Source organism: Pimephales promelas, chromosome 2 (genome assembly GCF_988280905.1).
Source record: "Pimephales promelas chromosome 2, fPimPro1.hap1.1, whole genome shotgun sequence".
Lineage (NCBI taxonomy): Eukaryota > Metazoa > Chordata > Actinopteri > Cypriniformes > Leuciscidae > Pimephales > Pimephales promelas.
In genome coordinates this window covers 24,096,539-24,120,146 of record NC_142770.1, presented here as the reverse complement: position 1 = coordinate 24,120,146, position 23,608 = coordinate 24,096,539, and the positions used below count along the sequence as shown (strand labels likewise).

General features: G+C 38.6%; 1 protein-coding gene across 4 annotated transcripts in view; it reads left to right on the top strand.

The window, feature by feature from the left end:
• grm7 (glutamate metabotropic receptor 7) overlaps nucleotides 1-23,608 on the top strand; it is a 293,924-nt gene that overhangs the window by 57,414 nt on the left and 212,902 nt on the right. The gene's annotated exons all lie outside the window — the stretch shown is intronic.

The window sequence follows — 23,608 nt, the reverse complement described above, 5'->3', positions numbered from 1 at the left end:
TAGAAATATCAGTATACAATAAAATACAATTCAGTAGAGTACTACATTACCATTTTGCTCTGTATTTCTCTGTTCTTCCCTCCAATATTTTGTAATATTATTATTATTATTATTATTATTATTAAATTAAGCTTTCTGGAGGCAGATAACTCTATAGATTCCACAGTAAACTGGATGCTGTGTTAGGTTACCCACCATTCCTCCATTTCAAGAAATGTTCTATTTCCTTCTCTGTTCCCACGACATTAGGAAATTAAAGTCGGATTATCTTAAAACATGCGTTTTGGCAGACACACATCGGGAGCATGTAAAAGATCCGAAAGCAAATTGGAATGTACACTATACCACAAATGAGAATAGGATACAATTCCCAGCCTAATTTATCAAAATCAATTCTCGTAGGGATTTAAATGAACTACTTGCAGTATCCAAAACGTAAACGTGTCCAAATATGGCATGTGAAGTGATAATTGCGTCCCGCCCCTTGGTTCTGAAGTGTGTGATTACTGATACAGCAATTAAAACAGAAACAGTCTATACAGTAGCCTGTAATCATGTGAGAGGATTATTCAGCCTTATCTATGTTCTGCATCAGAGATAAACACAGCTAATGACATCCCACTAGTCTACTAGGATAATGCAAACCTCATTCTTCTCCATCATCATTTTTGCTGTTTACCAAGGTTCTCGTTTGGTCTTATACACAGGTAGTTATATTGCTTAGCATCAAATCCATCAAATAGCATCAAAACTTGAACGTTCCAACGTTGCAGCTTGCTGTCAATCATTTTCTCTTGTAAACACAACTTGTAAACACAAGACTGAGAATGGAAGTAAATGGGGCAAAACAATAATTGGTTTTAAAAGGTTTAGTCCACAAGACTTTATACATGTTAACATGACATTAGTGTGTATCTGAGTATTCAACATATTCTTATTCCCAACTTGTCACAAATTGACGCTTGTTCAGGACATCTCGGCATCACTTAATGCACAGGGTACTGTAATTTTTCGACGTGCATGCTGCACCATTTCTTTAAATGACACAGCTTTGGGATCATGTACTTGTGATTGGCATGGAAATTTTATGGCCATAAATTGGGTTATAATGTTACCAGTATGTTTTTTAATTTACATTTATTTTATTTACACTATTGTGAGAATGTAACCCAACACCACCCCTAAACCTACTAAATTTCTACTTTTACAAATGCAAATAATTGACTGCGTCTTAATCTGACGCATAAGGCGAACAACTGAATGCAATGGCGTACCGTTGCACGCCGAAAAAACGAATGGCTTAAAGGGATACTCCACTTTTTTTGGCTCATTTTACCACTCCCCCAGAGTTAAACAGTTGGGTTTTACCGTTTTCGAATGTATTCAGCCGATTTTTGATATTTAAAAAGGATATCAGTAACCAGAAAGTTTCTGGTTTCATTGATCTTTTCAAATGCGACCCAGGCCACTTGGGTATGTGGTCCAAATCCGATATGTATCCGATCTTTTGAAATGCGACTTTAATTTGAACAGTCACGTCACATGTATCCAACGCACACGTCATTGATATGCGACAAACGTCATTATTCTGCATTGAAGTAGGCGGGAGTGAGAAGATTGTAATTGTTCTGGCTCTGTTGGGAAAATAACTTAAATATTGCTAAACTAGCTATACTGTTGATATCCATGTTTAGCTACTTCCACAAACAACAAGTGACGTCGTTGACCGTTGAGTACTCAACTGGGTCATTTCACGTTCACACAGGGCAGGAGATCACAAAAGATCGCATTTAATTGGAATTGTGAACGGCCTTGCAAAAAAATGTTAAAGGAGAACTCCGGCGAACAATGAACCTTTGGTCTAATAAAACATCGGTACCTAGTCAATCGTTCTCTGAGTTTTGTTTTCATGATAATCGAATGTAAAGAGTTTTATCTCTAAAAACTGTTTAGCGTATATGCTAGTAATTGGGGCATTGACTAAGTAAAAAGAAATCGCTAGTTTATACCACTAACAAGGCTCAAAATAGCCCCACACTAACGCAGTAACATAATGAGGGTCCCTACATGCAAAACGAAGCATTGAGAACTTTGTAAGTGTACAGACCGTTTAATAAGAAGATACTTTATGAAGACAGTTCACGTCACGTATACAGACAGGAGCCATCTTAAAAAATAGTCTCGATAAGTCGATCCTCGAACGCCGTTCAAACAGTTCAGAAGTTCGTTGAACTTCATACAGTTCTGATCACTCAGCACGACGTTCGTGGTTTGACTTATCGAGACTATTTTTTAAGATGGCTCCTGTCTGTATACATGAAGTGAACTGTCTTCATAAAGTATCTTCTTATTAAACGGTCTGTACACTTACAAAGTTCTCAATGCTTCGTTTTGCATGTAGGGACCCTCATTATGTTACTGTGTTAGTGTGGGGCTATTTTGAGCCTTGTTAGTGGTATAAACTAGCGATTTCTTTTTACTTAGTCAATGCCCCCATTACTAGCGTTATACGCTAAACAGTTTTTAGAGATAAAACTCTTTACATTCGATTATCATGAAAACAAATCTCAGAGAACGGTTGACTATGTACCGATGTTTTATTAGACCAAAGGTTCATTGTTCGCCGGAGTTCTCCTTTAAGAGGTGGCAATTCCGTATTGTCAAACGTACAAAAACGTTTGATTATTAGGAAAAAAGCAAGCATGAAGGTCCACCCCTAAACATTTGTAAGGGTAAGCACATTGGGGATAAGCACAAAAATTTACAGATGAGATTTTGCAAATTCCTACGAATTTGCCACCAATTCGAATAGTTAAAGGAGTAGTTCACTTTTAAAAAAAACTTTTGCTGATAATTTACTCACCCCCATGTCATCCAAGATGTCCATGTCTTTCTTTCTTCAGTCGAAAAGAAATTAAGGTTTTTGATGAAAACATTACAGGATTTTCTCCATATAATGGACTTCAATGGGAACCAAACGGTTCAAATGAGAGTTTCAGTGCAGCTTCAAAGGGCTTTAAACGACACCAGATGATGAATAAGGGTCTTATATAGCGAAACAACCGGTCATTTAAAAAATACATAAAAAAGTTTAAGTTTTATTATCTCAAATGGCCGCCTTGCTCTGTTCTGTGATGAGCGTTCGTGACTCTCCTGTTCGAACTCGTTTATCAAAATGAACAAATCTTTTCCTTAAGGGTCCTAGATAAGACACTTATTTATCGTCTGGGGTCGTTTAAAGCCCTTTGAAGCTGCACTGAAACTCTCATTTGGACCTTGAACCGTTTGGTTCCCAATGAAGTCCATTATATGGAGAAAATCCTGGAATGTTTTCATCAAAAACCGACTAAAGAAAGAAAGACATCTTGGATGACATGGGGGTGAGTAAATTATCAGCAAAAGTTTTTTTTTTTTTTAAAGTGAACTACTGTACTCCCTTAACAGTATTTAAAGCCCTAAACTGTTGAACTAAATGAACATTCAGGGATTATTCACATTAGACATCTGTTGGATAATTGTAAGTGTGTGGTTATCGTGACTTTACATGAAGTGTTCACAAGCCTAAATATGGGCCGATGTGCTGTATGCACTACAAGAGCTTACAATATGTAGACTTAGATTTAATAGTCGCTCATGTGTTGTTTCATTAATAATTTTACAGTAAAGGGCATGAGCTGCATGCACTCGCATGTGAACCTGCAATATTTATGTCACTTTCCTCCAGCTTCCTACCACATGGCTAATGGCTAGAGTGGTTTCAGTAGACTTCACAGATCTGTTCTGTTCAGCGCTTGACTTTTTGCCCTTCATAGACTGTTTAGAAAGTATTTACGGAAATACACCCATACACATGGGACATATTGCCAGCCGGCCTGTGTCACAGACCCTCAGTTGTGAGCATTAAGAAACAAATTTAAAAGCCCACGTTGCGGCCCGCTAGCCACCTGCATCCTTTCAGAAAAAAAAGTGTTTGCTTATTTCCCTGTGGCCTCACACTTGCTTCGAGTCTCTGAATGCTTTTATATGCTCCAGGGCTGGGATTTCACAAAGCATCCCTGTTGGCCGCAAGCTTTCTCCGAGTGCGATGAGTGCTGCGGTGAGTTGATGTGAGGAGGGCAATGCACTCTGACACAATTCATGAGGCATACAAGCAATTTTACATTCTCCACTTCAACACATTTTGACTCGAAACACTTTGTGACGCAACAGGCCCCAAATTGCATTTGGTTCTGATGGAGCTCATGATATCCCTTACGAAAAAGAAGTATATTTCAAGTTCATTTTATGTAGTATACTTAAGTAATGTTCATGTATTTTTTTAACTATACATTATGTAGTAAGTATACTAATGTCACTATGTACTAGTAGTAAACTTGTAAGTGTACTATTTTAATACCGCTTGGGACTAAATTGGCCCACTTTTAGTACATAAAAGTATATGTTTAAGTGTACTATAAGTGTAACAGTAAGTGCACAACTAGTTCATAATTATGTATCTCATGTGTACTGCAAGTGAATTTATGGGTATACTAGTAGTTTACTTTTTTACTGCAATACTTATACAAATATGCGTTGAATACTTAATTATACTTTTAAGTATTTCTGGATCAAAAGATTGAGTACAAGAACAGGACAAATATACTTGCTTTTCTCTCAGTATAAGTCAAGTACACTTAAGTGTAATTTGAAGTATATTTCTGAGAAGTACATATAGTATACTTCTGAGAAGTACAGGGAAAATAAACTGAAAGTATACTTTCTTATTTTTAGTTTAAAAGAAGTATACTAATGGCACACTTGAATAAACTTCTTTTTCGTAAGGGATAGTTTGATTTTAGGAGGAAAGTGAGGGGAAGTACAATTCAGGCTAAGTGTACGTCAAGTCATGCTTTTGGGTTTGAAGTCAACATGAAATTAAAATTTCATGACCATATTGATTTTACATTATAAACATTACTGGTCTTAATGTAAAGAAGCCTGTTTCCACCTAAAAGGAAGTACAAGGGTAATTGTGATATACATTACCAAAAAGTCACATTGTGAGATATTGCATAATGGAATTTTCAAACTTTGAATGTGAAGCATCTTCACATCAATTTAAGAGATACTGTAAAACGTTCCACTCTTAGAGTTAAACTTGCATTGTGATGCCATTATTTATTTATTTATTTATGTAGGCTACTCATTCTGAAGTGGCAACGATTCCCTTAATTATCGCCATATGGTAAAGAAGAAAACAAATTGTACAAAAAGTGAAATTGGTTGCAAATGTATTTCATGTTGACTTTACTATTACAGGCAGATGAATGCCGACACGTTGATTTGCATCTGGAAACAGAAGCAGTGTTATTTTTATCGAGTGAAATCCAGAAACATCAGCTTTTCGCCATTAAAACAATGACTAAAATGACTCTGGAATAACAGGACGCTTCTTGTCATAATGATTCTCCTTAGTCTGTGAGTGACTATTGATTTCTCTGACGTCTCGCTGGTGTGCTGGCCCAGAAGGCTTGGTGCCTTGAGCTGTAGTAAATACAGTATATGTTTGCTATCACTCACTCTTAGGCCACCAACATAAAAGTGACAACAGCCACAGTGACAGAAGTCTAAAAATATCAGTGCTGTGGGACTCATTTCTCACAGAAGCCATAACCTACAAACCCAGGAATTCTTCAGCACAGATTTTTTCCACCAGTGAGAAGCATGCCTTAAAATGGTGTTTCTTCCTAGTATTACTGTAATTATTATTAGCGGTAGAGCCCCACCGAAAAAAAAAAGGATTTTAAAGGCCGATACCGTTGGTTTTAAAATCCGATATTCCGATATATCGGCCGATATTTTAATTTTTTTTTTCAGAAACGCGCAACAAATCATTAACAGATTCATTAATGAGCTTTGAAACCACAGCAAATTTTCATTTATCGGCCATTATAACTGCTAATACCGATAGTTTGTAAAATGCCTAATATCGGCCGATAATATCGGCCTGGCTTTAATTAGCGGGTTTAAAACACTTCAAATGTAAATCAATATACCTTAGAGACTTAACGGGGGATCTTTAACACCTTGGTGTCAGTGTACCAGTCATTAGCTATGTTTCCATTCAAAGTTGGAATAATTGGAATATCGCATAAAACGTTCAGATTACTGGTGTTTCAAGTGAGACACTTCTTGGAGGTAATAAAACAAATCCTTTTGATGGCGGACTTTGGCTCAGGGATTTCAGAATGACCAAACCAACATTTGAGATGCTGGAAATTGATCCACTGGTAAGTTTTCCAATCACATCCTCTGTTGAGACAACATACCAAATGTGTTTCTACCTTAGTTTATGCACATATCTTCCCTCCAAAAACTCATCCACTTCAATTGAGTGCATATATTTTTGCACATTTTTCGATTTTATGCGCATCTTGCCGTTTCCATCCAGCCTTTTTAATGCAATATCCCAAAATTTGCATAAAAATAGGTGGATGGAAACATTACTATTGAGTACCATTGTATTGTCATCTGATACCATCAAGGTATATTACAGTACTTTTTCACGAAAGCCTCTGTTTTTTCCACATAAGGAGCTTTTATTGCATTACATCAAAGCGAGTAAGAGTATTTTGGAGTTTAGGCCACCAACAAATCGTGTTAGGACAATAGTGCCAGGGAAGGAAGTGGCAGTCTGATGGAAGACTCGGCCCACCTGGAGGTCATTCTGCTCTGATAACCTCTTCGCTCTCCTCTTTTTATCAGCCGTCTCCATCCTTTGGCTTCCGATTGGCTACTCCTCCCTCGAGGGTTGGCTTCTTTTCAGCGTGAGAAATCCCAGCCTATTTATCAATATTGGCCGCTTGTGTATGCCCGAGCCTGCCAAAAACCTGACTGCAGCTTTGCCAAATTGCAACTTTTTGTTATCCAATATTAAATTTGTTCTATTGGAGAATTTACTTTTGAAAGGATCTTGTATTAGTTCAGGTAATGGGTTTGATAGATAATACTTATAATCAATATTACGTTGGCTGAAGTTATAGGTCCTCATTAAAAATCCCAGAAAGTCCTTCGTAATGAGGAGGTGTGTTGCCCCGGCATCCTGGCCAAATTTGCCCATTGTCCTCTGTCCATCATGGCCTCCCAATCATCCCCATTCTGATTGGCTTCATCACTGTCTGCTCTCCACCCGTAAAACTGGTGTGTTGTTGTTGTTCTGTCACAATATGGCCGCCGTCGCATCATCATCCAGGTGGATGCTGCACATTGGTGCTGGTTGAGGAGATTCCCCCATCTATGTAAAGCACTTTGAGCATGGAGGAAAGCGCTATATAAATTTAACGAATTATTACTGGGCGTAGCAAGTCCATACTTGCTCAGCAGTAGCATAGCAGAGCAAACATATCATTGTCATATCCATTATCGTGCCAAACACTCTGACAGAAATATATGTCATTAAAAATACTCATATGAAATAGGGGTGTAACGGTTCACAAAATTCACGGTTCGGTTCGATACGTTTCCAATACAGCAAAAAGAAAGAAATGCCAGAGAAATTTTCATTTTTTATTATATTTTTATTAAAACTAACATCATAAAGTATGCTATTTTTTAACTTTTTTATAGCAACAATGATGGAGCTATACTTGACTTTTCTTAGGAGCTTATAAAACAAAACAGCTGCTTGGACAAAATGAAATGTAATATTGTAGTATATAAACAACGATTTATTTTAGTTCAGATTAACATTTGAGGGCAGCAATTGTATTCATAATGTCAAAATAAAACTGACGTGATGTTACTTGAAATCATTATAGCCTGTACCTGGCAAACTTCCATGGTTACAGTTAGGCCGTGTGTCCACCAAAGCGTTTTTCCACGCGCCTGGCGTATTTTTTCAATCGTTTTCAATGGGAGCGCTGCGTTTTAAACGCCATGAGCGTAACGAGGCGCCGAGCGCCCAGCGTTTTTACTGGTCGCTGGGAGTTGAAAAATGTTCAACTTTGGATAAAACGCAGAGCTTATCACTGTCACTTTTTACCCAGCCGTCCAATCACAGTGGAGAAGGGGCGGAACTAAACCACACTGACCCAACTGTCACAACATTCTTTCTGTACAACGACATCAACCAACAGAGCTAACCGAACAAAATGTATGAAAATGTATTTTTATTAGTATGAAACAAATTATCTGCGAAATCAGTTACAAGTAAATTGTGCTGCTGATATTCTGTCATAGCAAGAAACGTCTCAACGGGAAAAACGCTGCACTGACAAGCGCCCAAAGCACGGCGTCTTCAACAGAGCGTCTAGCGTTTTCAGCTGGCTAAAACGCTTTGGTGGACACACGGCCTTAGTGTTACTACAGTAAATCCATGGTGAATGTTGCTGATCTTTGGACACTGGATAGTTCATTCATGGCACAATGATTCTTCCTGGTTTCCACGTCAGCGCGGTTTGATCCGTTGATAACGGAGAAATGTGAATGTTTCTCACTATATCTCGCAGCAATGTTTTTACTTAAGCGGCGAATTCAAATGTTTTCTTTCTGATTTCGCTGTAGTAACATCTCCTTGCGCTGCATTGGTCCAAACTAAAAAAAGGTCCGTCAACCACACAATAACGAGTAGCTCAGTTTCGTTCCGCTTACATTACATTTGCCATTTGATGTTGGGCAATGTTGTGGTCACGCCAACTTATGAGCGTGTTTGCCACGTGTGACGCGCCTTCATTTGAAATAACGAAATTGTGGTCGGCAGGAAAAATGGTCCAACGAACCGTTCGGTACGCGGTTTTTGCTACGCATTTTTAAACCGAACGGTTCGTTGGACCATTTTTCCTGCCGACCACAATTTCGTTATTTCAAATGTAGGCGCGTCGCACGTGGCAAATACGCTCATAAGTTGGCGTGTTTCAATACGAATACGTGTATCGTTACACCCCTAATATGAAAGTATGGTAGTAATGTGATGTTGCCATATTATACCATCAAGGTATTTTCACAGAACTTGTTTTTTTTTTTTTTTTTGGTGAAGTATATTTCACACACAAAAAAACTTGTTTTTAATTAATGGAATGCTCACTATATATATTTAAATTTCCTCTAAAGCTCATTTGAATTTTGTTCTGTGTGAATTCGATATGACATGTTGCCTTGGCAGCAGGTCTGAAACCAGGAGGCATCTTCATACATTAACATGTACCGAATCCATTTGTGTTGGAGTATCATGACACCCTTCATTTCTTCAACACATCCCACGAGGCAGGTATTTTTATACGCGGCATCTCATCAGCCATTCCGCTAATCTTAATTCTGAACTTCATAATCACATTAGTTTGCTATATTGCCAGTTGCGGATGAGCTTTAAGTTACTCCCAGCACTGTCTCTTATCTCCTGTTCAATGCTTGTCTATGAAGTTGCTCAGCATGAAGCCAGGAAAAATCCTCGGTTGATGTCATAAAGCACGTCTGCCATTGGCTCATCTCGGAGCTCGTTAAATGAGAGAGTCCCGCTGGGCGAGCTGCCATAAATCATTATGAGCGTGGATCTTTCTTTTTTTTTTCTCATTTAGGAAGCGTCAATGATATACATACCAGTAATTATTGAAATCATTTCTTCTCTCCAATCAATAGATACTTCAGCTCCCCGCGGACTTGGTTGACATTTATCACATCGAGTGCAACTGATTAATTTGTATTGCCATTACCTCAACATGAGAAGGTATAATTTGTCTGAATGATCTATCACTCTCACAGCAGAAGACTATAGCATACTAACCAACAGTACTTCAGTGCTGGTTATTTAGTGGAGATCACTTCAGATTGTCACAGATAGATTAGATGTTGCTAATTAGTTCTTTGCTTCACATTGAGGTTACTGAGGATTTTCAAATGTGACACATTAGTGTGTGGAGAGTTTGCACCGTGAGTGTGACATTGATGCATAGTGGTACATTTTATGTATGAAGTGAGGACTTTTGATGGCATTTGAACACTGAATAGGCACCGATTTATTTTTCTGTCGGTGGGTGCACTCCATACCTTAGTTAGTTTTTCAAGAGTGCAGTATTTCTTTCTTTGCAAAGAGAAACACCAACCAATTACCAACCAAACTAAAACACAATCTTTCCATGAGTGTTGACACTAATCGCTCTTTTGCTGATTTTGAAGTTTACTACTTAAAGGGGTCATGAACTGACTTTTTAAATTTTATTATATTGTTGTCTGAGGTCAACTTATGACGTTCGCTTGGTTTTTGCATTCAAAAAAATCATAATGAATAAGTAATAGGCTAATTTGTACCCTAGTTTTGAGCCTAACTGGAAAACGCTCGTTTTTTTATGGGCGTCTCGCACTGAAGACTTGGAAGTAAACGCCCACTGCTGTGAGTGGATAACAGTTTTGCATATTATAATGAGTTTTGACTCACTTGTCGATGCCGCGGGGGAAATTGTTTTGAAAACGTCCAATGTTGTAAAATGGCGACCAGAATGATTCGTCCATACATGTTCGACTCAGAGTCCGTGTGTTGCACAATTCCTGTCAGATCCAATGTAGACGGCACAGCACCGTTCTTTACTCTTAATTGATCTGCAAATCCAGTGTTGTTTACAAAACAATCCTCAGTGAAATGAAGCGAACAGACGGACGATGGTTTACGCTCATCAGCTGGAACGTCATTAAAAATAAAGTTTATCCATGCAGTCCTATTGGAATCCAGAGGAAGCTTATGCAGCGACTGTCTTCTTCCACAACCAGCCACTGCACAACTGTATTGCTCGGTAGCTCGATCCGGTTTGTCATCACGGGGTAGGCATCTATGTTCTTTAGCTATGCGTGTAATGGGCGAATCGGTGGGCGGGGCTAAACCGGCCTTGTTGAAGCAGGCGTTGATCTTCTTCTGCGGGGGTGGTGTTTTATCCTCTTTGACGTCATAGTTCCCCACTTTGAAAAAAATCGTTTGCTGAGGCTGGTGTCAATAAAAGCTTTTATTGGACTAACAAGGTTTTCAGTTGTGAAACTTACAGGATATTCTTATAATATGATGACCTCTTAGATGTTAAAAGCTCAAGGAAAATTTGATTTCTCAGTTCATCACCCCTTTAAATAGCAATTCATCCTCGTGTAAAAAATATCAGAAAGCACAAGTTTTGTGTAAATATTTCTTGTGTAAATATTTTTGTGCAATATTTTTTAAATATAATGGTAGAATTGTGTGTATTATGATCTGCCGGCATCCAATGTGAGATCTACCAATCAGAGAGGTTCCTGAATCTCAATCGATTTTTCAATTGGATAAAATTAATGGAGAATATCTTTTTTTCCATAGGTGTTTGGGCCACTGGGGGGCCTATGCTTTCTCTAATATGGGTGGAATTTTAGACCCAGGTGCATTAGTGTTGGGAAAACTTTCTACTTTTCATTTATGGACTTTTATTTAGAATTGTGGGTGAAACAAACAAGTTAATCCTTTTATTTATTTTTTTAAACAATTTTGGCACACGTAATTTTGTGAATGTTTTCAACTGTTAAAGGTGTAATACCTACGATTTTATGCCGCTAGAGGGCGCTACATTCAAAACAATAACAACGGCTTTGCTTGATGACGACAACGAGGAGGAACGCGGAATGATGGGAACTGTTGTTTTCAACTCCACCGTGGATAAATCAGTCAGACGGGAATCGATAATTAGTTGTCATGGATGAGGTAAAGTTCGATTTCTATAAATGTTGCGTTCAATGACATGCTTGTTTTTCATTAAACTGAAATAACCGCAAGAAAAGTCCGGTTTAAAAGTAAATTAGTTATCACAGATGTTACTGTACGAGTCACTGGACGAAGTGACTTATTTTTGTCTCAAATCGTTGCTAATGGATCCTGACTTCGCCCTATGCTGCAATATGCATTTAGTTTTGCATTCATTTACAGAAATCAGCTGCTTGAATGACAATAGCTGATGTTATTAGATTTTTCAGTTGAGATTCTCAATTCATTCAGTTAACGGATGCTCTGAGGTAAAGTTTTCAGAATGGAGACTCAGCAACGATTGTATTTAATTGTACAGTACAATAACATAGAACAGACATTATCTTCCTTTCATGTCATTAAACATAACAATATTGCTGGCCATACACTGATGAGAGAGTGCGCGTCCGGTGTGCGATAACGTTACCTGGAGTTGTCCTAGACGCGACGCGGCGCTTCTCGTCCGCTGAGCGACCCCCTTTACAGCCAACAGTTCACATTCCGAGAATAAATGAAAAGAATAATTGTGCTCCATTCCATAACAAATGCGCGAAACAAGCTGACGTTTGTTGCTTGATAGACGCTAACGCACAACTACAACTTCCGCATTTGTCCAGGACTACACGTAGTACGAGCGGAAACCGAGGTAACGTGGATATGACGGTTAAAATATACATTTTCTCGCGATTTAAACATTGTTTGAAACATTTGGAATATTGTAAGTTATCATCTTAACTAAATATATAACACTGGCCTTGTGATTTTGGGATATTTTAATGCAAAAATCTTAGGTATTCCACTTTTAAACCAACAGTTACTTTAGTCTCTGTGGTATCCTAAAGAAAGATAATTAATAACAATAATACTAACAATAACGATGATAAAATCATTTACCTAAAATTACTTTTTGTTTTATTCATTTGATTTGATATGGCTTGTTTTGCATTGTTTTTTGCTTGGCTTGTTTTGTTTTGGTCCATTTGTCTTTTAAAATTGCCCAAATTTGTTTCGTCCAAAGGCTGGTCTCATGTTGACATGATTGGTTACAATGTAGTATGTGATGTCAGAAACACCAGCGATGTCAAACCGCATCTTTAGCTCAGTGCAGTTTTAAGGAGATAATACTCAGCAGTGTTGAATTTACATTTGATTTTTACTGAAGCATATTAAAAAAAAAACAACAGCATATCATATAGACAAATCACATTAAAAGGGCGACTTGATCCTACAAAAATTCTGTCATTTATTCATCCTCATGTTGTTCCAAACCTGGACGACTTTCTTCTGTGAAACTCAAAATCCATGCTGCTCTCTTCATTACAATGAAAGCATATTGTTACCATTGTATATGTACATATTTAAACTTCATGGGCCAGATTTACTAAACAGGACCAATTAGTGTGAGACCGCAATTCAATGAAAGTGCCAATTAGAGTTGAAAGTTCTGCTGCTGATATACTGATAATGTTGAAAATGGCACAAATACCGGTAAATCACCTTGCATGATTGATTTTAAGATTCTCCTCCCATAAATACTTAATCTGAAATGGAAACTTCTACAAATGCATATGCAATAAAGACTCCCTGTTCACGCCTTTTCAGCGCTGATTTTTCACTGCCTGTCTTTAGTAAATCCTTACAGTAGATTTTTTAACGGTGGTGCAAGCTGTCAGTAAATCTGGCCCCATGTGTTGCACGAAGGACTACAGCTGAAGGGGAAGACTGTCAATAACTTCAATCTGTTTTTCACACAAAGCTTTTGCATGTCTTCAATAAGAAATGGAATATAGTCTCATGGACTACTTTTCTGGAGCTTTTTGTGTCACAATATGCTTTCAATTTATGGTGAAGAGCCACATGGGAATTCTTAAAACATATATTTTTTGTGTGTGTTCTGTAGAATTCATACCGGTTCATACACATCATGTAGGGGAACAGAATTGGGTCTTTTTATTATCGGATGCGTGTAGCCCCAAAGGCCCTTCATGTTCAACTGAACAATAATGGCAGGTCTTGCAGCCTTATTTCATGGAGCGCATAGGGGATATGGTGTAGTAGAGACCTCCAAAACATCAACTAACCATGTCTGTTCTCCCGTAAGTTCAGTCTGGATCAAAACACACACCAAAACCATTTCCGAGATAAAGGTTTCAAGACAGGAGCAGTAGCAAAGCAGACAGAGACGAGGAACCAAAGTGTTTGAACCTTTTATGTTTTCCCCATTCTATGATAAAAAAAGAAATAAAGGTTCTTTATTGGCATCTATGAAAAAAAAAATACATTTATGGAACCTTTCCATTGCACAGAAGATTTTTTTTTTATAGTGGAATTATTAAAATGTTCTTCGAATTAAGAAAAAAATGTTCTTTTAAGAACTGTTCAATGAAAGGTGCTTTGGGGAACCCAAATGCAGACTTTTTGTTACCTTTATATTACTTATATTCAAAATGGTTATTTGAATGTTGTTACTAATTACAGTAGAAGGGAGGAACTCAAGTGAAACTGAGCTGACCACTCAGCCAGTCGCTTGAGGGACTTTCTTGAATCAGCAAGATTCATTTGACTTGTTCAGAACCTTGTCAGTTGGGGGAAGGAGGCGGCTTTGAGAGTTGCCCGTCTGTGCGACAGCAGAGATTCACTTCAAGGCACGCTTGGTGGAAACGTCTTGCATGGTTTCCCATAAGCTGTTTACTGCCAATGTCTACTGACCAGAAAGGATGAAGAAATATCTCTTACATCCCTGCTTGTTTACACAGCTTAGTTCGCTTTTGTAGCGTAGTGCAGTTGTGTGATTTGATTTATGTTAATTCCCTTCAATGTCCTATTTCACTCACTGAAAACGTTCCAAACCCGTCAGACTTTTGCTCATCTTCAAAACACAAATTAAGATATTTTAAATGAAATCTGATATATTTCTGTCCATTGATAATCCATGGTAACTATGTTTGACGCTTCAAAAAGTTCATACAATGATCCTAAAATTAATACATAAGTATTTTCTGAGATTTTGAACAGATTGAATTAAGGCCATACATATACAAAGTCATCAACGCACACATCAGTCGTGGTAAACAGAAGCTCAAGCATGTCCGCTGGATATGCAAGAGCCAATGAGGTTCATTCTTGTGTTACGCAGCATTTTTGATCTTCTACAAGAGCCAATGAGGTTCTTTCTCGTGTTACGCAGCACGTTTGAGCTTCTACAAGAACCAATGAGATTCATAGTCGTGTTACGCAGCACGTTTGAGCTTCTGAGACAACCAATGAGGTTCATTCTCGTGTTACGCAGCACATTTGACCTTCTACAAGAGCCAATGAGGTTCTTTCTCGTGTTACGCAGCACGTTTGAGCTTCTACAAGAACCAATGAGATTCATTCTCGTGTTACTCAGCACGTTTGAGCTTCAGCAAGAACCAATGAGGTTCATTCAGCAAGAACCAATGAGGTTCATTCAGCAAGAACCAATGAGATTCATTCTCATGTTACGCAGCATGCTTGAGCTTCAGCAAGAACCAATGAGATTCATTCTCATGTTATGCAGCACGCTTGAGCTTCAGCAAGAACCAATGAGGTTCATTCTTGTGTTACGCAGCACATTTGAGCTTCAGCAAGAACCAATGAGGTTGATTCTCATGTTACGCAGCACGTTTGAGCTTCTGAGAGAACCAATGAGGTTCATTCTCTTCAAACAGCACGTTTGAGCTTCTACAAGAACCAATGAGGTTCATTTTCGTGTTATGCAGCACATTTGAGGTTCTGCGAGAACCAATGAGGTTCATTCTCAGTACACAGCTCGTTTGAGCTTCAGTAAGAACCAATTACATTATCTTGTTACGTTGAATTTGGATTCAATCACTCCATTCATGTTTTTTTCTTCTCTTTATGTTCTCTTAAATCGGTAGCTGCATAGCTGTCAATGGAGGGACACAAATATCTAAAAATATCTTTATTTGTTTTCCGAAGAAACTTTTGTTTGTTTTATTTGTTTTCTCATGGTTTTGAAAGGCCATGAAGGTTGACACATTGACCAGTGATGCTTTTCTAAGCATTTTACATAAAACACACACACACAATCCCTTTGTGCCGAGTTAAACCACTTTACTCTAAACAAAGTAGGCTTGCATACCTGCTGCTCTTTTTCTTCTAGAAACGAAAACATTGACTCTCTGACAGATGAGCTGAAGTTTAATTACAATGCAGGATGATCCCTTTTGGCAAAAGGGATGTGAGGGTTGGCTGCAGCTTTAAGAGGGTTCTAATTATGTCCCACATTCAGATCAAACGGTAATTAATTTAGTCCTGTCAAAACCCAAAAGACAATTATAAACAAATGGATTACCCATCACAAAGACAGCTATGCGTAGAATAGCTAACACATCTCAACTGTCTCACAGCATTTGTAAGAGAAGTAAAGGAGAAGCAGCTTGAGAAGCAGCATCAAGCCAAGGTTTTGAGGAGGAGGTGTTTTATTCCAAGACTCGCGGTCAACGGACAACATCTCTCCCCTTATGAAGATTTATTTATTTGTTTACCCTCACCATTGAAACCGTATTGAAGGGCGTACTCTCATAAATAACGTCTTCATTTACATCACTATTTAAACTCATCAAAACAGTTCATTTAATATGCCTGCAAACTGTTCCATTTCATCAATTAATCCATTATTTTATAGTTTTTGTAAAAAAACAAATGACACTAAAGGTACCATTAGAGCCAGTCTCATTCTAAAGTTGCTGCTAGCATAGTGTTGCTAGCATAAATTATTGGCATCATCTGTCAAGTTCTAACCCTCATCACTGGGGCTTTGTTTGGTCTTCATGATATGGATCGGCGAGGAGAGAGTGCTGTTATATGACTTGATGGTTCCCTGCTTCTCCTAACATTAACTTAAAGAATTAGCCAATGTCCTCTCTTATCTTTGAAACATTGTAAATAAGACAGCTCGCCATAGCATTCCACTGTCTAGAACCGGAAGGGGGCTTTGATTTAAGCGTTTATTTTTGCAGTCACCGCCATTAAAACAACAAATACGCCATTTCTTTTGCAGGAAAGTGAATTGAAGAGAGCATTTTGCTTTGCTGAATAATCAGCTTATGGTTTGAGAAGCTCTTTGTGGCAATTTATATTCAACTCCAGTCAGATCTTTAAGGTTAACAACAGACATGAGCTAAGGACTAATTCAGCTTACAGCCCCACAGGAAATATGGTGAAAAGTTTTCAGCTGGCACCATTCAAAGCAGGATGTTTAACTGGGCTTAAAGGGGATAATTTGATTTACTTTCTTTAATTCTAACAGAGTGTAGCATATTTCCTTTTTGTATTATTGGATTTTTTCAGAGTGCTCTTGGGTCCACTGTTCTAGAAGTACTGAGATTTATTATTAATTCTTCACGTGGATCATATTGACTCTTCAAGATAATGATTTAAGTTCAGTATTCCATACTGTACATTAAGAACCTGCTTTACTAATAATGGAATCTATTATATGGAAAACATGCATACAAAATCACCACCTTGTAGGTAGGAATTCCAATGAGATTGTGTTGACTAGGGATGGGTATCGTTAAGGTTTTATCGGTATTACTACTCGTACCGATACCGCTTATCGATCCGGTACTTTAACGGTATTCTTATCGGTTCTTTTTGGTGTTTTTTTTTTTTTTTTTTTTTAAGAATTAAGAACATAATTAAACTCTATATTTTGAAATGTAAAATAGAAAAAGCAAAACGAAGAAAAATATATTTATGCAGCAATGTGCAGGCTTTTTTGTTTTATATACAAAAAGGACACATAAGAAAAAAAAAACAAGTAAAAACACAAGAATAAAATCAATCAAAGATACAAATTATATACAAAAGTGCTTTAATTTCAGGAAGGTGTACTAACATATCTTTTCAGGTAATTGTTTCTGTCTGAAAAGAAACCTAATTTAGTAATCAAATATAAAATAGCACTGTATAGTTTATCATAGATAGATTAATGCTTATTAAATCTAAAGTTACTTATTCAAAAGCTGTGAGTGATTTTTTTCTGCCTTTTGTTGTTTGATCTGCATTAATGGCTGAATCGTCAGCAGGTTTAGGCTATTAGACTGCTGCCCCTTTAAGACCGAGAGCAAATCTAATCGGTAACCGGTAACTGAAGCACCATCAATTTCTCCCTATTATTTACGTCCATTTAAGACATAATTGTGTTTCAGCGAATCTCAGAGCTGGTCATTTTGACATTTGTATGTATATTTGATAGTTAAGGAGGACACACGAAGCCCAAAGTATGCTACTTTTCTTGTCTCGTTGCAGTCCGTTTCGGAGCGCGCACCGCCTTGTGAACAGTCTCTTGCGCAGGCTTTTGTGTTTTTAATAGCCATTTTTTGATCTTGCAACAGTAGAAGACTGCATTTTGCAACAATCGCCGATCGTACTGATTCTGACGGTACATTTGGGTACAGCCTCCGCAGTGCTGTGAAGTAAAGGAAGTTAAGCTGGACAGATCATGCGTCTTGTTTTTTAACGGTTTTATCTCAAATATCTTCTTTTTATAATCTTTGGAAGCCGAAATACAAAATATATTAGAATAATATCCCAGATCTAAAGTGTTACCACGTTGAATGTTTAGTTCTGTCCTCATTATCACTCACTAAGCAGGGCTGTCGTGTTGCGCGTGCTGTGGCTTTGCGTGAGAGATCGCTCTCTCTCTTCTCTCTCTCTCTCTGCTGAACTGCGAATTTCAAATTTGCATCACAGACAAATGGTTTAATTAAAATATAGTTTATATATAGAAAAGGCTGGCGATATAAACATGTTCAAGATAACGTCTTTAAAGGAATGATAAATAATTTCTCCAGTACCGACAGCAGAACCGATAACGTCCAAGCTTATCGATACAGCGGTCTTTCAAAATTCAGCACCGGGGCCCGTTTAATACCGGGTTTCGGTACCCATCCCTAGTGTTGACTGCTTTGTATGATCGGTATGAAACTTAATCCTCGATAATGAAAATACATAATTAAGCCGAAATCTGAAACATTCTTCTCATAACTACAAACTGCAGAAATGAGACTATGGCAATATCCGTGAAATCAGTCTTGACAGCTGGGGTAAAAAAAAAAACTAGAAGATTTCAGAGCTGACAGTGAAGGGGGGGGGAAATGAGTGGGATCGAAAAAAGAACTCATTTGTTTGTCACTCTTAATGTTATACCGTACAAGGTGCCACATTAGATTTAATGGAGGATTGCTAGAGGATTTTTTTTGACATTTTGCAAAGTGGAATGTAAACCTAGTGAGCTATTGTGTACTGCCTCTGAGGAGGGACCTACTTCCACAGGCCGGGGGCTCAATATTCAACCTCGACCAGACCTGTGGGAACTTTGGGCCTGGGCCCTGAGGGGGCTCAGTACCTAGAGGCTGGCCTGTCGTCTGGAGTGGTTGAGACCATATTCAGTTCTAGAGCTCCTTCCACAAGGAGATACTTCGACCTAAAATGGAATGTGTTTCCACTTGGTGCAGAGAGCGTGAGGTGGACCCAGGTAACTGTCAGTTGGCCTCAGTGCTGGAGCTCCTCTAAGATTGCTTCTCAGGGCTCGGAGGATGAGACTTGTGGCTCGTACCAGAGTCCCACATGGGACCTGGCAGTGGTTCTTGAAGGGCTGGTCAAGGCTTGTTGGCCCGTGTATGGTTTTCAGACATACTAGCACTCCTGGCAGGCCAGCCTTGGCAGATCCCTCTGAGGAGGAACCTGCTTCAGCAGGCCAGGGGCTTAATATTTACCCTTGACCAGACCTGTGGGAACTTTGGGCTTGGCCCCTGAGGGGGCTCAGTATCTAGAGGCTGGCCTGTCGTCTGGAGTGGTTGAGACCATACTCGGTTCTAGAGCTCCTTCCACCAGGAGATTGTATGGCCTAAAATGGAATGTGTTTGCATTCCATTGGTGTACAGAGCATTAGGTGGACCCAGTTAACTGCCCAGTTGAGTACTGGAGCTCCTTCAAGATCGGTTCTTGGCTGGTCTTACTCCGTCCAGACTCGGCTTATACCAGAGTTCCCACATGGGACCTGGCAGTGGTTCTCAAAGGGCTGGTCGAGGCCCCCTTCGAACCTCCAGAGTCGGCTGAGGCCAAGAACCTTTCCCTCAAGGTAGTTTTTTAGTAACCATTATTTCTCTGAGGAGAGTATGAGACCTTCCGGCACTCTCTATATCTCATGGATGCCTGGAGTTTGCTCCAGGCGACATTAAGGCTTGGATCTTGGATCCCAGGCCGGGCTATGTTCCTCAAGTGCCATCTAATGTGGCACAGCCTATGGTTCTGCAGGCTTATCATCCTCCACCTCACGTGACGGCGGTCAGTAACTCGTTCAGCCTATCTCTATGGCCTATCAGGTGTGCAGCTTGCCTTCACCTTCCATTCAACCAGAGGCATGACGTCCTCTAGAGCCATCATTTCAGGGGCCTCGATTCAAGAAGTGTGTGATGCAGCAGGATGGTCCACCCCTCATACTTTTATCAGATTATATAGCCTGGAACTTCCTTTTATGCTAGGTACTCTAGTGCTCTTGACCTAAATGTGTTTTTAGCAGCTTCACACTGGGACAAGCAGAACGAGGGTACTCGTTCCCCAAAGTTCCTTCGAAAGGGAACAAGACACTCTTCGCCACGCCTTCCCCTACTTGGGACCCACTTGCTTCATCGCAGAAGCTAACTCTGTTGTGTGCCGGCATCCCTTTGTAGGGAAGGGAAGGCAACAATCAGGATTGGATAAGTTTCATTCATACTGCAGGTTCTTTACGCTAAGTGCATTCCCCAAAGTGTCATCAACACAGTGTCTAGTTCCCTTCTCAGGGAACAGAGGTTACTGTCGTAACCCGAGACGTTTGACTAACTTAAATTTTAGCCAACTAGATTATTTTATATTCTAGTTTGCCATTGTTTTAACATGTTTTCCTTTTGTCAGACTTCTGACTTGGCGAGATCAGAAATTGTAATATGAATACGGTATAAGATCCCAAGCAAATGTAACACTAATTACCATTATGGACCAAACAATTTAATTTCTTACAGTGGCATGGTTAAAGACAGCTTTATGTAAGTTTGTAAGTTATGTAAATTCACAGTAAAACAAGTGAAGTAAATTACTGTGATGTTAGCATAATTTTGCTTTTGATTAACAGTAATTCATAAGAAAATTACCCAGCAGGCATTAATTTCACTGTAAATATCTGACTAAAGTAATATATTAAAATAATCATTGTCAATCCTGTAAATTCCTAGCAAGTTTTAACAGTGTACAATAGTGGCCAAAAGTGATGTCTGGTGGGGATATTGGTTTTTAATGACGCTACAAGTTCGATTAAACCATCAAAATATGAGGAAAATATTTTGTAAATATTTAAATATGAGGGAAGAACAAAACACTACTTGATTAAGATATTTTTCTGAAAAAATAATTTAACCAGTACATTTGTAGTTGATATTAGCATTAGTCTTGTTGGCTATTTACACTAACTGCTGTGCCCACAAATGTCTTGTTGGGGCCCAAAAAAAAGTACATAAAAAATTGCCCGCCACTCAACAGCCTCAATGGCGTAGTTAGTATGCGTGGAAGTAACTTCTGACACTATCGACCCAAGTTAACATCCAATTTTTGCCTAAACTTGCTAACTAGAAAGGCAAAAATATAGGTAGGATTTGGGTTTGGTGTACGGTAACCTTCATATTAACACAGTACATTGGGATATATATATATATATATATATATATATAAATATATAGTTTTTTTTTTTTTTTACAGATTTGTATACTACCTCAAAGAATTTAGCCAACAGTCTTCACATCGGAAGTGTTTCTATGATGCCTAAAATCATGGCTATGTTGGAACAGAACCGTAGCATATCTCTACGCCAGATATTATCGTGCCAGAACCTTTGGGAAGGCAAAAACTGCTTATTTTTGAAAGCATGTGTTTAAAATTCCACGTTCCCAGTTCAAAATAGGGTTGGAAATGTTTTGAAAGAAAAAAAAAACACTGTATGACCTGTTAAAGAACTGTACTTTAGACTTAAATTTTCTTCTAGTAGTCACAGTATGAGAAGCCTACCATTAGGATTCCAGTGAATTGGAATAGCAGTTATGGCAGTTTGAGGTCACTTACTAAATAACAGTCTCCATCTTTTCCCTCTGCAACTGTTGCGTCTATCCATCCCACCTGTCTTCTATCCACATACACAAACTATTACTCAGTCCACAACCAAATCTGCAGCAGCACCTTGTCTGAAAGAATCGACATTATCATTTGTTCCTCACCGTTGGCTCAGTAGGTTGGTGTTACATTCTCAAGCACAGCCCTAGGTCACAGTTTTGTTGGGAAAAAGTGAATGGTTCTCTTGTCTGACATAAATGTCCATAGGCGAAGAAGTCAAGTGGAAAGACGGGATGAGAGAGGCAGAGGCTGGCACCAGCAGACAAGTATGGCGCTCTAGGTGTTCTTGGATTTGGGTTGTCCAGAAGAAATGTGCAATTGGAATGGGCACCTTGTGTTGGCAGTGCGGCATAGTTCTGGAGAACATTGTGGTCTGTCCAAACAGCCCCTCAAGGGTCAACATAGCATGTCTCTTGCATTTCACTCACATATTGTGACGTAACAACCTCAGAGGAATGGATTTGTAGAAGTGGCTGAGAATGAACCTGAAAAACATGAAGTCAATGAAGTAAATGTAGATTGAAAAGCTTAAGGTCAATGTGAAACAGCACTTGTTACTCTCAGGAAAAATAGGTACACCTTTAAAAAAGGATACCTTTGTGCCTCATTTACCCCTAAAACGTGCATATTAGTACATATTAGGACCTTTTGAAAGGGTCCAGTGACAACTTTTGTACCTATTTGTCTGATATTGTGAGTCTATAATCAAAATAGTTTGGTATAATTCCTTCCCAGAAGCATCTTACACAATGCTCTGATTCACAAGTCATTTTCGATGTAGATTAAAAGAGCAGCAGTGGCTACCCCGATTGAATCAACTTTGATTTTTATTACAGCTATTTTGGACCATTTTCTTAGGAAGTGATGATTTTGGTCTTAATCTGCTATGGAAACGGTGCTTTATTCACAATTGTTTTATGCAATATTCCAATTTTCACAAGGTTGGATTGAAACAGTTATTGTGTAACTGGACAATTCCAGGTAAAATAGCACCTTTCCCCACAACGTCTTAAAGGGATTCTCCACCCAAAAATTTTAATTCTTTCATCATTTACTCACCCTCAAGTTGTTGGAAACCTGTATGAGTTTCTTTTTTCTGCTGAACACAAAGGAAGATATTTTGAAGAACGATTTGGACCAAAGAGTTGTTTGGCACCTAGTAGAAAGAAAAAAAATACTATGGAAGTCAATGGTGCCAAAGTTCCAATCGTTCTTCAAAATATCTTCCTTTGTGTTCAGCAGAAGAGAGAAACTCATACAGGTTTGCAGCAACTTGAGAGTGGGTAAATTACAGAATTTTAATTTTTTTGGGTTAAGTATCCCTATAATATCTCATCTCAATCTGCGATCGAAAATGTGCTTTATTCACAATTGTTTTATGTTATATTCCAATTTATTACATTCAATTTACACAAAGTTGGATTGAAACAGTGTGGACATTTCCACCTAAACATGATGAAAATAGCACCTTTTCCCACAATGCAAGTGAAAATATAAACAAATGGACGACGAGACTTGACTTCATCCATCTTGTATTGATTGGATGTTGTATCCATCTTGTATTGATTGGAACCATTGGGCGGTTGTGACCTAATGGTTAGACCAAGTGTGCCAAACCCTGCTCCTGCCAATCGACTGTCCTGCACAGTTTATCTCCAACTCTAATCAAACACACCTGAAGCAACCAAT